Source organism: Trachurus japonicus, chromosome 21 (genome assembly GCF_045865225.1).
Source record: "Trachurus japonicus isolate A0001 chromosome 21, Traja_1.0".
Classification (NCBI taxonomy): domain Eukaryota; kingdom Metazoa; phylum Chordata; class Actinopteri; order Carangiformes; family Carangidae; genus Trachurus; species Trachurus japonicus.
The window spans coordinates 12,288,423-12,305,218 of record NC_140927.1 but is presented as its reverse complement, the minus strand read 5'-3'; the positions used below and the strand labels follow the sequence as shown (position 1 = coordinate 12,305,218).

The window sequence follows — 16,796 nt, the reverse complement described above, 5'->3', positions numbered from 1 at the left end:
ATGGTGATTACAAACTGCTGCATGCCATCTTTACTCCCTAGTAGGCTGTCGGCTTTTATGAGCACAGGATGGAACACTTACTCTTCACAAGAGTGAGTTTTTCAAAGTTGGAAAGAAAATAGTTTGCACTTTGCTCTCCTGTTTTGATTCCTCATTCCTGTACATCCTGGCTTTGTGTGACAGGCACTTTTAAATCTTGACTTTTTGTCTGATGTTGTGATCTCGTCTAACACACACTGAGCGCTTAAATTACACTTTAAAAAAGCAAAAGGTGTTTTTTTCTCTGGAAAAGTGGGAGTGTTTCTATTCTTCCCAGGGAAGAGGTTGAAATCTTCCTTATTGAAATACTAGATCAGGAAAACATTATTGTTAAAAAAAAAAAATAGTGTGGGATGGGCCGCTGGAACTGGAGCCTACCAAAATGTAGAGGGAATATTTTCATTCCAATAATTGCAATGTGAAACTGTAGGAATGTTTCCAGCTGAGCCAAAGCCAGCACCTTCTGCAATGTTAGATCTTAAGGTTGTAGTCGGCACCACTATAATTTTTGGACAATACGGAAAAATACAAAATGATTTGAATCCCACATCGTTAAAGACAATTTTGAAAGACTACGCATCACATACAAATCTGTCAGTCTATCAGAGTTCCCATCATGACTCAGGTGTCACTACCACTATGAATTGGAAAAAAAAAAAAGTTAGAAAAAAATATTCAAATGTACCATCTGTAAATAATTAGTCTAGCAAATGATTGTAGGGTGTTGTTGTGTCTGTTTCCCGTGGCAACTTTAGATGTGGTAGTCCAGGTTGGTGAACATGTTGCTGTGTGTTACTTTTATGAGTCTATTTACTGGAGCACGTGCACACGCTGTCTGTATCTGGTGTCTTGTTTTTAAAGCTACTCGGCTAAATCAGCCAGGCCCATATACCTGCTGATATAAACAACTGTATCAACTGTGTCATTGTCTCTGACAATGAATAACAAGAAATTGCTGTACAGATACGATAAGCTCTGTGTGTTTACAGTGGTTTTGCAACATAATCCACCCATCTACTGGCTTGACTGAGAAATGAAACATTTGAAACATTACGAAATACGTTATTTTGCATACTGAGGGTGGCGTGAGAAAACTACTGGGGGTGGAAAAGTTGTATCATTAAAAGCAAAATTTAACAGACAGCAGCATAAACAGAATCAGTGAATTAATCATGACGTACATGGAGTATATGACTTAATCGACCACTGAAGCTTCTTCTCTGATGAAGAGACTAAAAATAACGGCCAGATCTGTGCTGAGCGACTGGAGCTTTTCTAATTATGTCATCTCATCGCAGCTTCCTTTTCTGCAATGCTTTAATGGCCCCCAACTGGAAGATTAGCACCTCCAGCTGTGTATCTTAATGCGTCCAACCCCTAATATCTACGTGCAAACTGTAGTACATGGAAAGGATTACTGATTTATATTATATCTTTTTTTCAGATTTCCTTGAAATTCGCTTTAATTTGCATCAAATGTAATAGATTTAATTGGCCATTGTTGCACTGCAACTTTTTTCCACTAGAGAGCACTGACAGGTTTATTCATACTTTATTTAAAGAACATGTCTGTAAAATGTTCTGATCACTATATTGTTAATCTTGTTTCTGTTTCTGCCTCCATCCAATTAACACTTGATAAAGACAAGCATGGAGAGGTGGAACAATCTTGGATTAAAACTGGGACATTTATACATCCAGTGCACATGACATTATTTTTAATGTTAACACATTGTATATCTAATTAAATATAAATTGACTTCTGTTATATATACTGCCATATTGCCACTGATATCAAAAAATAAATTCAGTAAAGTCCTATTCATACTCACAAAAATGAAAGTTAGCGGTGTGTGTTTGTTCAGATGAAGGCCTCTGACAGTGTGGATACAACTCATTAGATACAGCTTATGAAAACACTGACATCTGCCATCCAGATGTGACTTGTTGGCCACTAAATCAAACTGAAAAAAGTATGTACATCAATATCACTTAACTCATGGTTCATGTAAAACTTCTAAAGACAAGCTCTAGTTTGAATAAGGAAATAAAATACACAACAGGTAACTGGCTGGCGTAAAGCTTGAAGTGTACAGCACTTGTTTGAAAGCCAGTTAGAGACCACTGCTGTGTTAGGAGTGAAATCTCCAGAGGGACTCCTGCTAACCCTGTTTGAAATCACCCTATGTTTTTATTGAGATCATTATCACAAATATTGTCTTTGACAGAATCAATTTCCTTGTTTTGTGCTCTGTGGTGCCATATCTGCTAAATGTTGCATTCTTCCTTCACAAATCCCACTTTACAGGTCCCTGCACGAAATAAAGCAGGAATGGAAACTGGAGCAGGAAATTGAAAAGAGGGGTCCTGTTGTGTTGTGGAGACCGCTGTGCCTACTGCTATTTCCTCTGAACATGCCAGTCTCTTACACTCACCAGATGTACTTGTGCCCTGTCTAATAATCCTCACAGTCCTTGAGGGGAAAATTCTGGTCAGACATGTGATGCAGTATTACCCATAACACTGTTGCCGTTTCAGAGATCGATTACATTTTATTGTTAGGGTACTGACATGGCAGTAGCTATGCCATTTGGCATCCTCGGTCCGTCTTGGCTCATCCTTCATGCAGCCTGGTTGGCTGAGGCACTTCAAAGGGCATGCGGCAGGATGGCACACAACAGCTGGCATACAGCTTGGCTTACAGACCCTTCACCAATGTTTACTAAGTGCCAAAGCCAGTTTAGAGTCTCAGAAGACTGTAACGCTTCATTTTCAGATGTAAAATGAGAGATGCCACAGTCTGTTTTTGTTATTACATTTTACTTTTTTTGTTAGGATTTTTTAACGCTGCCCCTGCAGACAAAGGCAGAGGGAGGGTAGACACTAACAAAGATGTAATAAGAAACAGTTCACATTCAGCAAATGAAAGATGCAGTCATTTTGTCATCTTAAGTTAAAAACAACAACAAGATTTCGCGCCTGAGTATTCATAACAAAAATAGTGGACAACCTCCATTCAACAAACAGTCAGACCATTACGCAACAGCATGTGTCATGACATCTGTACTAGAGGATTCATAACTGTACATTTCTGACAACACTGCTGCAAAGTCATTGAGCTCCTCTGCTCACAGCGCGGACTTAAACAACTTCGTCTGGCAGGTTGGGACTGTTTGAAAAATCCTAATTAGGTCTGGCTGTCTGGTGTAGCGCTGGTCTCCAGGAAACAATTAGCGAAACCCCACCATGACAGGATGCAGTCCGCCATTCTCCTGCTGGGCGCACTCACCCTGCTGCGGAGAACCTGTGCTGCACTCTCCCCACTCAAAACAAACAAACAAACAAACACTCAGGAACTTTCAGGGTCATCACAGGGAAGAGGGATTTAATTAGTACAGAGACATGGGTGTAGCATGTACAATACAGTACAGTTATAAGAACTACAGCATAAGAAAATATTGTCTTTTCATAATAAATAGTTACTCACACACCCGTGGTTCAACTTTCACCATCTGATCTTAATGCTGACTTACCTGGCTATGAGTGTGAAACAACACTGTGTTGGAGTGTCTGTGCTTGAAAATTATAAAGAGAAACATTATCATCATTCATCAGCTCTTCTCTCTGGTTCTTCTTCACTGGCCACAATATCCAAGCTGGTGACCTTTGTCACATGCAGTCACATGCCATCTCTCCCTCTCTCTCTGCCTCTGTCTGCACATTGTTCTTATTCTTTCACTCAGTGATAAAGAGAAAAATGTTAAAAAAAAAAAAAAAAAAAAAAAAAAATGGCAAGAGGAACAAGTGAATGGAGCTGCCGAATGAATTCAAATGAGTCACCGAATGACTCATATGCCATTCAGTGCTTCTGCTGCTGCACATGGGAGACAAGAGTCAAATGTAGTTGAACTGAATTTATGTTGTGAAATAATTCATTCACAAGACAGGTTGTGTTCTCACTTCAGTGTTTCACGAAACCATGACAGTTCCCTGAAGTTGATCAATGGTGTTTTTGTAACTTAGATTTCATTACACATGGAACACTGATCGGAGGTGTCAACGGTTTGTGCCTTGTGCACCCTGTAATAAAAATGTGATTGTCACACTTCCTGGAATGACAAAATGTGTTGCCAGCTCTTGTAACCCAGACAACAGGTTTTCATTTCCTCCAAGCAGTCTACTAGTGCATTTGGTAAAGCACAATTATGAAATAAAACTTAAGGTCAGCTTCAGCGATGGTAGCACAGGGATTTTTACACATGCAAAACATCACCAAACACCGGACCACAGACAGAACACTGTCTGGTCTGTGGTCTCTGTTCTACTGCTGATATCCATTTATAGACATGGAGAAACTGTCAGTGAACAGAAAATAGTAAATCAATGCCTCTGATTTAATAGTCAAACTGTGTTTAAAAACACACCATTTTGTGGAGACCATTCATTGTCACCAGAGGATGATACAGACTTTTCTTGCAGCCCAGCATAAAGACTTTGGACTTTCTGTACCAACCTGTTATTGAAATATCTCAACAACTGCAAGATGGATTGTTATAAAATTAGCTGCAGACATTCATGTCCCCCTGAGGATGAGTTGAAACCTCTTAACGTTTCATCAGGTCTAACTAGATCAACTGTGCATTACTCACTACACAGATTGCCTAAATGAAAGTACCTGGGGTAACATGTGGCTCAGCTCCGCTGTGAACACTAATTCTCTGCTTAATTGCTTTCCTTTATTTGAGACCATAATCAAAATGTTTCATGCGGTTCTGTATAAGAGTGTTTTTGTTAAGCAAAAAGGATTAACTGAGGTAAAATTTCACTGGGGATCATTGTAGCCTAATTCACGGCGAGAAATACATCAGCCCTGGTGGATTTCACTGTTGAATGGAGCATGGTGAAATTCCCTGTAGGGGTTCACTGTTTGGCTCCTTCTGTGAACTGAGGTGAAAACAATATGGTTTATCAGAGTGCAATGGATTTATCAGTTCTTCAAAATGCCCTGATCTGTAAAGCCTGCCCATGTGACATTGCTATGTAGGAGTGCTGCATTTATTTAACCCTTGTGTTATGTTCACATTTTAGACCCTTTGGAACTGTTCGGGTCAAATTGACCCGGAACATTATTGTTGGTTTTAAAAGAAATATAGAACTAAATATTTACATAAAAAAACTCCAACATATATTTTCTTTATCTCAGTTCCAAACAATATAGATAACATACATGAATCATGTTTGCAATTAATCTCTGCTAGATCACATTTAACAATGGAAGTGTCATTCGTTTTTTGTGATAAAGTTATAATGTATGTAAAAAATCCACTATAGTAAAGCCTTGGGTAGCCAAGTAGTCCATGTAAGTTTGTGTGTGTCTCTGTGTCTGTGTCTGTAAGTGTGTGTGTGTCTGTGTCCATATAAGTGTGTGTGTGTGTCTCTGTGTGTGCGTGTGTTTGTGTGTCTATGTCCATGTAAGTTTGTGTGTGTCTGTGCGTGTGTGTGTCTGTGTCCATGTGTGTGTCTCTGTGTGTGCGTGTTTGTGTGTCTGTGTCCATGTAAGTGTGTGTGTGTGTCTCTGTGTGTTTGTGTGTCTGTGTGTGTCTATGTCCATGTAAGTTTGTGTGTGTCTGTGTCTGTGCGAGTGTGTGTCTGTGTCCATGTGTGTGTCTCTGTGTGCGCGTGTTTGTGTGTCTCTGTGTGTGGTTGTTTGTGTTTGTGTGTCTGTGTCCATGTAAATGTGTGTGTGTGTGTGTGTGTCTCTGTGTGTCTGTGCGTGCGTTTGTGTGTGCGTGTGTCCATGTAAGTGTGTGTGTTTGTGTGTGTCTGTGTCCATGTAAGTGTGTGTGTGTCTCTGTGCATGTGTGTGTGTCCATGTAAGTGTGTGTGTGTGTGTGTGTCTGTGTGTGGTTGTTTGTGTTTGTGTGTCTGTGTCCATGTAAGTGTGTGTGTGTGTTTGTGTCTCTGTGTGTGGTTGTTTGTGTTTGTGTGTCTGTGTCCATGTAAGTGTGTGTGTGTCTGTGCGTGTGTGTCCATGTGTTTGTGTGTGTCCATGTAAGTGTGTGTGTGTCTCTGTGTATGCATGTGTGTGTTTTGTATATGTGTGTGTGTTTGTGTGTGTCTGCTTCCATGTAAGTGTGTGTGTGTCTGCCTGTCTGTCAGTCAATGTATTTCATCCGGGTCAAATTGACCCGAACATCCTATGAAGGACATAAATGCGTAGGGGTATTGTAGCATATCATGTCAATATTTTTTTTTTCTTTCACACGTTCTTCACATAAAATAAGCCAAGGCCATGGATTTTCAGGTCGAAAAGTCGTATCCTTGTATATTTTTTCTTTTAGTAAAAATTTGAAACGGGTCAATTTGACCCGAACACCACATAAGGGTTAAAACCTTATTTTAGCATTAAAATGACTCTTTTCCCATAAACTGTATTCACCGCTGTCTATTATTTTTCGTTACACTCATACAAATCTGAATGCTAGTGACACCATATCTCCTTGAAATTATGCTCGTAGACCACTAAGCTGCAACAGCAAACACCTGCAGTTTTATAATTATACGACATGGTGTACATTTCTTAGGGATTAATCAACCACTTATGCAATTAGCAGTGAAGGTGAAACACGCAGGCCTCAGGTTGTTTAAATCCAACGAGTGGCTCTTGTTTCAAAGGTCAGACAATCACACACTGATTTGGAGTCAGTTCCTCTGAGGTTTGAGCATGGTGGAGATTATCTTGACTTTTATGAACTAGTTGTAGCTACAATCAGATAGACAGGCCACTCTGACCGTACATGCTTGTCATAATATGATTACATCTCAGACATGATTAACTCTTATTAAGAAGAAGAAAAATGCACTCTTAATTGGCTTCAACAGCTGATTGCTCTGAATCCCTTTGATAGATGAGAGATAACTTAACGAAAGTATTGCATGTACTGGAGAATGTGAACAGACTCATAATGGTACTGTATGTGTGCTGCCACATTAATGCAAACATTTTTCATCATTTGTATCTCTCTAGTATAAGAGATAGACGGTACGATCATGGCTGTGTGGTTCCAGGGTTATTTTAATTAATTTGGTTTATCTATATTACATAACTTGGTTTCTAAAGCTATGTTTATGTATTTATTAATGCAACACTGGAAATTGCATTGTTTATTGAAAGCACAATAAGTGTACATTTGGCACAAATACCCACTAATGTGTTTGCTATTCAAATAACACACCAGTGCACTAATGTGGCACAATGTGTCCAGCCTATACTCTACAAGCAGGCAACAAAACCTGCATAATGTGACTCTTTATCCAATGGGTTTAAGTGTACAGCCCCAGTTATGTAATAGATGATAATCCAGTGTTACCATAGTAAAGCTGCTCACATCTGGTGTGGAGATTGCACTGTGGTGAAAATAAGAATCAAAGTGCCTTAACCACCCCACTGTCATTTCCCCAGCTCCGCTGGTGTTGTTGCTGGATTAGAGTAGCATCCTGTTTATCACACTGTCACAGGACCATGAGTCTGCTGGTAGTGTTCTCCACACCTCTTACACCTCTTAGTTCCTGAGAAGCATCATTGTGTGGGTTTGTGTACAAGCAAGTAGCCTGGAACATGAAGCTGTTGACTCGAGGCTTAGACTTACAGTAAATATCATGTTGTAAATTGCTTGTTTCAGGTTCTGTGTGGGTTTTCAGGACCTGGGGGACCAACAGTTGTTGTAACACAAAAAAACTGGGGATTTTTTTTTCAACTCCAAACACAAATACACACCTAATGCAATGATATAGCACATGTCATATCCTAATGCTGAACTCTTAAGCCGTTTCTAATGAAAAACACTCCTCAGAAAAGTGAGAAGCCAACTATGCAGTCTTTTGCGGTAGATCTAGGAGGGATTTGCTGGATGGATGTTGTATAAATTGAGCATCTGTTCAGCTGGCAAAGCAGAATGGATATCATAGTCCATTCAATGATGTCTCATCATCACAAGACTTGAGCATTAGTGGACTGGGAGAGTGACACGGCATGAGATTCACAGATGGACTTCCTAATTAGCTAAATTGATGGATTATGGATACATTCTATAATAATAAACTCTAGAAAAAAGATTTTACATTTACATATGTTATTTCATGTGGCTCAAATTAAACATGACTGTACCACAACTTACTGTAATGGATAGGATGGATATCAGGAGTTGGCAAAATCTGAATACCAATGAATATTTGTATATGTGTATAATTGCTATATAATAAAATCTGTTTGGTTTTCATAGCCTTATAATTCTTCTTAGCAAGGGTCTTGCTTAGAGACTGTCACCATCTGGCGCCGCCATATTTGTACGGAATGGAAAATCAAGCCAACCAGAGAGCAAGTTTCAAGAGTTTCATGTTCATAAATAAACAATATAATTATTTAAGAGATAAATAATAGAATTGGATTGCTAGATGTCACTGTTTTCTCCACGTTTTACACACTGGACCTTTAAGTCATGAGCCATGGTAAAAACTGATGCTGCATAACAAAATATAAAATACGAGGGGAAAATGAAAGAGAGAATACATACTGGTCCATGGTGATGCCAACAGAGTCTTAAGAAGAAGCAAAAGAGAGAGAGAAAGAATGAAACACATGGGAGCATACAATGGGGAGATGGGGAGATGGGTCATACGCAGGCAGACATGATAAGAGTCATCTGAGGGATCCTCTGTGTCAGGAGACCCACGAGGGATCACTGAAGCCATACACATTTGAACTACTGCAACCGTGCCTGGCTCGGCTTAACAGGATTGGCTGGTGTTTTGTGACTTGGATACCATTAATCCCTCTTATCCACTTACTGCACCTTAAACTGTGGAGGAAGGATATACATTATGGTGAGCTGTTGCTATCCCCTGCCGGTTATCCCTTCTTTAAAGCGGGATCTGAGGAGAATTTACATATTATAAAAACCACTTGTCTGTATTCTGAGGCAGGTGTTGGCTGATATTTGTGACTCATTGTGTGGCATTGTACTCTATTTTAATTGATTCTATTTTCTGCATTCCTGAAATCCTGAAATCTCCGAACGCACCTGTTCCTTGTTGTTTCATTGACACTCGTTTTCGTCACCCTTTTTCTTGGTGAGAAAGGAAGCTAAAAACATTCTGCTTTATAAAAAAAAAACAAAAAAAAAACTCACTGACAGTTTCACTGTAAATCATCCAGACTAACTTAGTTCCTCACAACTGTAACATCATGAGGATTTTCTGTATCATGAGTTGTAGGTTTTGTCCCTCCGACAGGAACTCCTTAATAACTGTTCCCTGTTGTCTTCCTTCTCTGTTTAGGTCTAACAACCGACGTGACGGAGGAACAAATTGCAGCCTGCAGGCCCCTTTCCACAGTATCAGCTGACCTATAGCAGTCATGCAGATCTCATGCAGATCTTGCATACTATGGCAATCTAGAGTCACAAAACGTGATCTTCACTGTCTCGGATAAAAAAGAGAAAAAAAAAACACTTGAATCTGAAAGAAAGTGGTCTCTGTGCTGGACCACTCGACCACATCAACACACTGAGAAAGGACTACAACCCTGGGCCTTAATTAAGTTAGCTGGATGCACAAACACACGCCCTGTTAGCCTTTTCCCCTCTTCTGTGGGTGGCTAAAATCTTGAAATTAAATAAGATAATGGAAAAGAGGGAAATGATTTGATTATTCCAAAAGGGTTACAAGTAAAACCCTGTTCTCTCACAGCAGTTCACGGCAGTACCAGCAATTTCCCCTGTTTATCATGTGTGCCACATTTGCATGCCCTGGCATCCACCCTCTGCTCGTCTCTCCCAGTTTGAATTGTATTAACCTACAGCGTGCAAATGTGCCAACGGTAGCTAATCTCCTAAAAGATAAAGCTGTGCTCTCCGGAGAACGCTGGACTATCGTGGGATTGGAAAAATCGATCTTCCCATCACGCCGTACAGGAAATCCATCCGCTGCTGTCAAAGCAATATTACAATGAAGGCGTACAGTGTGTGTTTCCTGCAGATCTTGGATGACTTGGGAGCTCAAATAAAATCACCAGTCGTGTTTGGAAGATGAGTGGAGAGATTGATGAAGCAGGTGTTTTGAGAGGCCTGCACTGGCACTTCTGCAGAGTTGTTGACAGTGTTTGGTTGAACAAGCTGTTTTTGTTAGCAGAGAGGTATTAGTTGTAGCTTATTATTGTTTTTGTGTGACAAATACAAAATACATATTGTTTTTCCTGGCATAAAGGAAACTAAAGCGAGTGGGTTTCTGTTTGGTATGACACAAAAACCTGTTTATGTTTCTTGATATAGGCAGGGCATCACTGAGCAACTATAATGTTAAAGGTGTTCAGAAAAGAAAATTGAATTTGAGCATAACACTTAACATAACTCATCTATCAGACAATGTAGCCCAAACAAATTCTGCAAATTCTATTTTCGAGTAAATCCGGGATGAAAGTGGGGTAGGTTTTTTTTGCATTGGATAATGCAGGCACACGTATGCGTCACGTTGCTCACGATTCATCAGCCACTGATATTGGACCACACCGAGCTCGGTCTCGCCCCAAACATTGAATATCCCACCCGCTCGATAACAATCAATCAAATTTGTTTTCCTTACTCGGGTAAACTCGTGCGGCAGCTCGTGAAAACTCGTGGAAGGAGGCGTGACAAACAGGACAAACGGCCATTTCTGAACACCTTTAAAGGACCATTGCCTCCAGCCTCTGTGTGTGTGTGTGTGTGTGTGTGTGTGTGTGTGTGTGTGTGTGCATGAAGGTTCGTGTCTGTCTTATTATCTGTCTCACTCTGACACCTTTATGTTCATCTGAATCAAAGATAAAAGCTTTGGATCATTCTGGCCCCAGTTTTGAAAGTGTTGAGTGTGTTGACCAAAATAGTCTTCAAATTATCATCTTACATTGAATTTGTGTCCTAATTCTCCCCATTCTTATTGTTAATGATGAATTGGACACAGTAAAGAAAGTTGTGTCTTTTGTGCGCTGCACTTGTCTGTGAAGTCCTCACTGACCTTCCCTCAACACTTTGATTCCATCCTCTCAAACTGTCTGTTTTTCATGTCAACTCTTCAAAAACCACAGGAGTGCTTGAACGTGAAGGTTCACTCCCACTCCCCACAATGTCATATCCAGAGCACGTAGTCCTTTATATTTTCCCTGAATAGAAGATCTACTAATTCGTACATAAGAAAAATTAAATTAAGTGGCAACAATTTTAGATTAAATGTTGACAATGAGCTTTAACAACTTTGTTCCACATTCAGCTGCTTAGTATTGCCTTTCAGCCTGGGTGAATTTGATTTTACATATATCGATACGCCCATAAAGTTGGAATAACTTTGTTTTTAGACACATTCCTCTTTTTTATTTCTATTATAAAGGTTAATTGTGGTTTGATTTTCACAGTGGTATGTTTGGAAGAGATTGACCAATAACGTTTTGAAGATATATACACTTTATCTATCAAGATAAACCACATTGCCACAATCATTTCATAAGAAGAGGTAAAAGAAAATATTTTATTCCAACTTTATGGGAAACAGTGTATATCCAAAGTGACTTGCAAGTGAGGAACAATACTAAAGTTTTATTAATTATTGATAATTAATTATTCAATAATTAATCATTGTCACCCTTCCTATCCGCCTTAAAATTAAGATAGTTTTTACCATTAGCACCAGAACAGAAGAATGGTGCTATGCACTCGACAGAAATGACAAAGTAAATTCAAACCGTCAAATCTTCTCCAGTGAGTCGACAGAAAGCTTCAACTGCTCAGACATCTGAAACACAAAGTTTTCTTTGGAAGTATCACAGATGAGATGACAGTGAAAAAAGTGTCACAGTGCAGACAGTAACCAATTTAGCTTTTCTTTAACATCACTTTGATGGATAAACACAACGTCAAAGTGTTCAACACAGCTGCAGGGTCTTTACCAACAACAACATGCAGGTTTGTCATATGTTGTTTCATTTGACATCAAGATAAATTTGCCAATAAAAGCCTCTGTTTACTGTCATTGTATTTTTCTGGAACCCAGACAGGTGTCAGTGATTCTGACAAGACTCACAAGACAGGTGCCAACAGAGGTGGGAGAAAATCTGTCTTTTCACATTTTCTTGTCATTCAAACTCTAAAAAAAGAAAAGTAACAATCACTTTTGTCACTTTTCTCTGTCAAATGAACTGACAGAGAAGATGACATTCGAGTGTTTTATGAACTGCTTGGTAAATGTTGTCAGAATGTGTTTCCCCTTTCAGTCCTAAAAGCCACAAGCTAACACGACTCAGGAACTTTTAATTTAAAGAAAACTATGTAACCTAATTTGCATGTTAAAATTCTATCACGGTAAATATACTTATCTCATTTAAAATGGAATTCAGACCTTCAGGGCCTTGACAGTGGTGGAGCTGCAAAGTGACACAGACTGCAGCAACAACAGAGAGGAAAATATTCTTTGAATAATCTTCAATTGATGCGATCATAAAATACCACGACAGTCTGTGCAAAGAAACCTACAGGATAGGTTAAATGAAAAGTTCAGTACCATTCTCTATGTCTCTATGCTGTGTATGGCTTTTCACCAGTAGCATGTTCACTAGGGTCTGGAAGCAGGGGGAAACATGCCAGCCTACTAGCAGCTCTCATTATTACAAAAACATTATGTCGTACTTAAAGTTTAACCACCTGCTGGCTTTATCTTCAAATGTATCGTATTGACAGGAATTATCAATGTTCTCATCTAACTCTTATTAAGACAGTAAACAATCATACTTCCCAGTAAATGAGTCAGTTCAAAAGACACTGCATGAATCTGCTCTTAAGAGGGAGAAACAAAAACAGAGAAACACATTTTGAATAGAAAGTGAATCTTTTTAGAGTTGTGGTAAAGCAGAATAAATCCAGAGCAGGAGGATGTGAGCTCTCTCGAGCAAAAAGGAACATTTTACCCACTCTGAAAGTCTTGTTGATGTCACAAGGAGAAGCATATTCAATGTACGCAACTCATCCTCTGTGCATTTTACCAGACAGAAAAAACTGAATTGCATATTGCATATTGAAAAGCTTGTGAGCTTGTGCACTATAAGAGCTGATGGTATATATTATTGCATGGTATAGCATCATGTGCGATCCTATCTGCTTTTGTTGCAGCAGATAAACTCTGGATGCATCCCATTTTACACAGCCACGGACACGTTTCGGAGGATACTTATTATGTTGTCAGCGGCCTCCTTTTGGAGGAGACTGTGGCCGGGGTGAATTGTCCCATCTATGTTCAAATCTGCTTTTTTTCTGCTTGCTTATGTAGACAGGCCTGCCTGAGTGGATGCTTATTATGCTGTCAGTGTTTTCTTTAGACACCAGCTCCACCGGGTTGAGTTGTTCCACTTCTTTTCAGATGGATCCCCACTCTTAAAGCTAGAGAGCCAGTGTTTAGACAGCCCTGGTCCTAGTGTTGCTGCATGTGTTTGCAGCCATATCAGGTGTCTCTTAAAGCCTGGAAGAAAAATACAGCTTACTGTTGTGCACTAAATGAATCACTGCTCCTCATCACTGATGATGATCTGCACTGAACACTGTTGGAGAACATACATCTATCTATATACAGAGCAGCTGCTCCACACACTCTACAGTCATGGTGTATAGTATACGCCCACTCATCTTTCTTCTATATACTTATCTTTGTCTATTCTCTATATTTTGCACTGGCTACTTTGTCTATTTCTTTACTTTATGCTAATTTCTATGTCAGGTACTTGAGAGCATGTTTAACTGGAGCCATGTTGGCCAATAAAGCTGATTCTGACTCTGTCTATGGGTATACACACACTAACCCTAACCCTAACCCTAACCCTCCCGTCTGATCCCACCGCTCTGATGTGTGGTTGGATAGTATTTGAAGAGGTTGAGGAGATTCTCAACTCCAAACTGGTTTGCCATCGAGCATTAGCTATTTTTTTTTATTTGTTTGAGCTGCAAGATAGTGCAAGTGCCTGTGTGTTGACAACTGTTTATTAATAGTTGGGGAAAGATGTGATTTGATAATTAAAGGCTTTCTTATGGGAGCTACTGTCTGTTTCAAAGATTTATTTTCTCTAAAATATAGAAACTATCTCTGCTCTAAAATTATACTTAGCTACCTTTACGAATGAGAAGACAATTCTATTTCAAAAAGATTATTGATTATAGGCTGGATAAATTATAACCCACCCCTGTTAAATGACATCTTCAAGTCTTATTTTGGGTTGTGGGGATCAAGACCAAGTGAAGATTTCACACAGTTCACACAGCAGCTCTGTTACCTCGTTCGCAGCCACTGTAACTGTTATGAAAGATGCTTCATGGAAAAGAATTATTCACTAGCATTTGTGACATAGTAAACCAGTTGTTGTACAATGGCACAAGTGGAAAACATTTAATGGCCATTTGTTGGTTCTCTTCTTCATTTGAAAGAAATTAAATAGCTACTTCTGAATCACTGTGCCGACAGCCTGACACCACCAACCACCTGATTTTTTTGCTTTGAAGCAAGTGTTCTTCTCACCTATTGAGTAAAAAAAAGTGTGGCAGACAAAGTGAAAATAAAGGTAATCAAAGGCAGTAGCACAGGGTGAGGTTTCAGTGTCTGTCTTACTCATGCACGCACTCATCAGTTACAGCTTTAGTTTTCTCGCTGTGGAGCTGTTCCCTGAAATAATCTGCTTTATGACAGTTTAAGCTGTTTAGAGCTAGTTGTGATAAATCCAATGTTTCCAACCGCATTTTTTTATGGGCAAATGTTCTATCACCATTTTTTTTGGTATCTTCCTGGAAGCAGATGATCATTTTCACCACCAACAGAGGTGCAAAATTGCTTTTAGCAAACTTGTAGTGCTTCGCTGAAAGAATACAAGTCTCACTTCCCTCAACTGGAAAATCTGCTGTTATATGTCTCTCCAGCTAAGTCTTAAACCAACCGCTGTGTGTGACAAGTTGACACATGTTCTCCTGCAGTTAGGGAAAGTCATTCTGGAAAAAGCTGCCTGGAAATCACCAGAGAAAAAGGTGAGGCAGGCAGAGGTTTGGCAGGAATATGCAGGTGCAAGTGCATTGAACTTTTGCAGGTTTGTGATGGGAAAGCCTTTCCCATCACAAACCTGCAAAAGACCTTTCCCGGAAAGGTCTTGGAAGTTGACATTATCTGTTGCGTTGGAGGAGTCACACAGAGAGCTTTGGTGAACAGGGACCCTGGCTTTGTTGCATACATTTTTTATACTTAATTCTTAATCTACCTACTCTTGACCGAATTTCACGTCTAAATCTGAGATCTTGACTTCAACATTTAGCCTAGTCGATATGAGTTGCTGATATTTGCTTAACATTTTTGCCCCTGGTTATGTAAAAAACAACAACAGCAAACCAGAATAGACCAACTTAAGACTCCAAGCTTTTCTCTGTTTTGACAGCATCCTTTGGAAACTCATTGTAGAGTTCAAATAAGTTCAGTGCATTGTATCACTGTTGAACATTTGTGACTCTGTATTATCCACCTGAACTTTTTGCTTTAATATTTTGAATTATCTTATGTTCTTCATGGTGTTTTCTTAGTCTAAAGGTTAAGGGGTAGCCTATAGGTCAGAGGTCATTCACCATTTGGATAGGAACTTCACTTGTGCTAACAGTTTATATAGAATAAATATAAATAAATTCAGATAAAGAAAGGCATACATTTACAGCATATATAAAGATGTTTGAATTAGGTGTCGAGTAGTCTAATAGATGAGGTAATGAGTGATTCTAGGTGATCCCTTCTTTTCATCAACACATCAATATACCACATGACACATGGACACAATAAAAGATTTAATATTATAGTTATAACCTGTTTAATAAAACACATTCACTACCACAGTCATTTAACACAACGTGGATGAACCCCAGTGGATGAAACACACCTGTGTGTGGCCTGTTGCCGACTGACAGTCTTCACTCATGTATCCACTCGCACAGACATTATCTGACTTCCCTTTTTACATATAGCTACAGTCTGTGCTTCCCTCTCAGCTGTCAGTCATCCCGTCCAGCAGACCCCGCCTCCCACGGAAACACAGGCGGTTGTGTGACACGTGATTAATTCAGTATGGCGGAGCGGCTGGCTCAGTGGTCTGTGCTGCACCGACGGGTCCTAAACTCCTGACGGCGGATGCTCCGGGACAGACCGGCACAAACACAGACAGGCTCTGCGCCGAGAGGTGAAGAGTTCAGGTAGTGTTTCTTCTCTCCCGTGTGTTTGTCTTTGTGCGACACAGCTTCCACTTCACTGTGTGTGTGTGTCTCTCTCTGTGTGTGTGACCTGAGCCTGCAGAGAGAGAGAGAGAGGACCTGGAGCAAATCTGGTCATCTTGTAGTTTTGGTGTGTGCGCTGTTCCTGCTCGGAGTCAGACTCACTCTCTGACTTTCCCCGCGTCGCGTTTCACACTCAGCAGATGGGAAGTAGCTACGAGCTGTTGCGCAACACGGACGTTGTTCGTTTATTTCTTTAACACATTTAAAATGTTTTTTTTTTGTTTGTTTTTTTAATGTTGAACAACATTGTTACTCGGCGACGTTAGCTCAGCTCAGCTCGGCTCACTGTTAGCGCCATCGTCTCCAACAACTGTTGTCAGGTCGAAACAGCGGGAAACTCTCAGTGTGTTAGTGTTTGTGTGTTTCTGTGAAACTTTCCTCAGTCATAAAGTC

At 39.8% G+C, this 16,796-nt stretch overlaps 2 protein-coding genes across 2 annotated transcripts in view; one reads left to right on the top strand and one right to left on the bottom strand.

Annotated features, from left to right (window-relative positions):
- asb1 (ankyrin repeat and SOCS box containing 1) overlaps positions 1-16,796 on the bottom strand; it is a 230,980-nt gene that overhangs the window by 17,495 nt on the left and 196,689 nt on the right. The gene's annotated exons all lie outside the window — the stretch shown is intronic.
- hdac4 (histone deacetylase 4) overlaps positions 16,186-16,796 on the top strand; it is a 133,311-nt gene continuing 132,700 nt past the window's right edge. The window contains exon 1 of the mRNA XM_085764291.1: positions 16,186-16,322. The gene's annotated coding sequence lies outside the window, so the exon portion shown is untranslated. The remainder of the gene's footprint in view (positions 16,323-16,796) is intronic.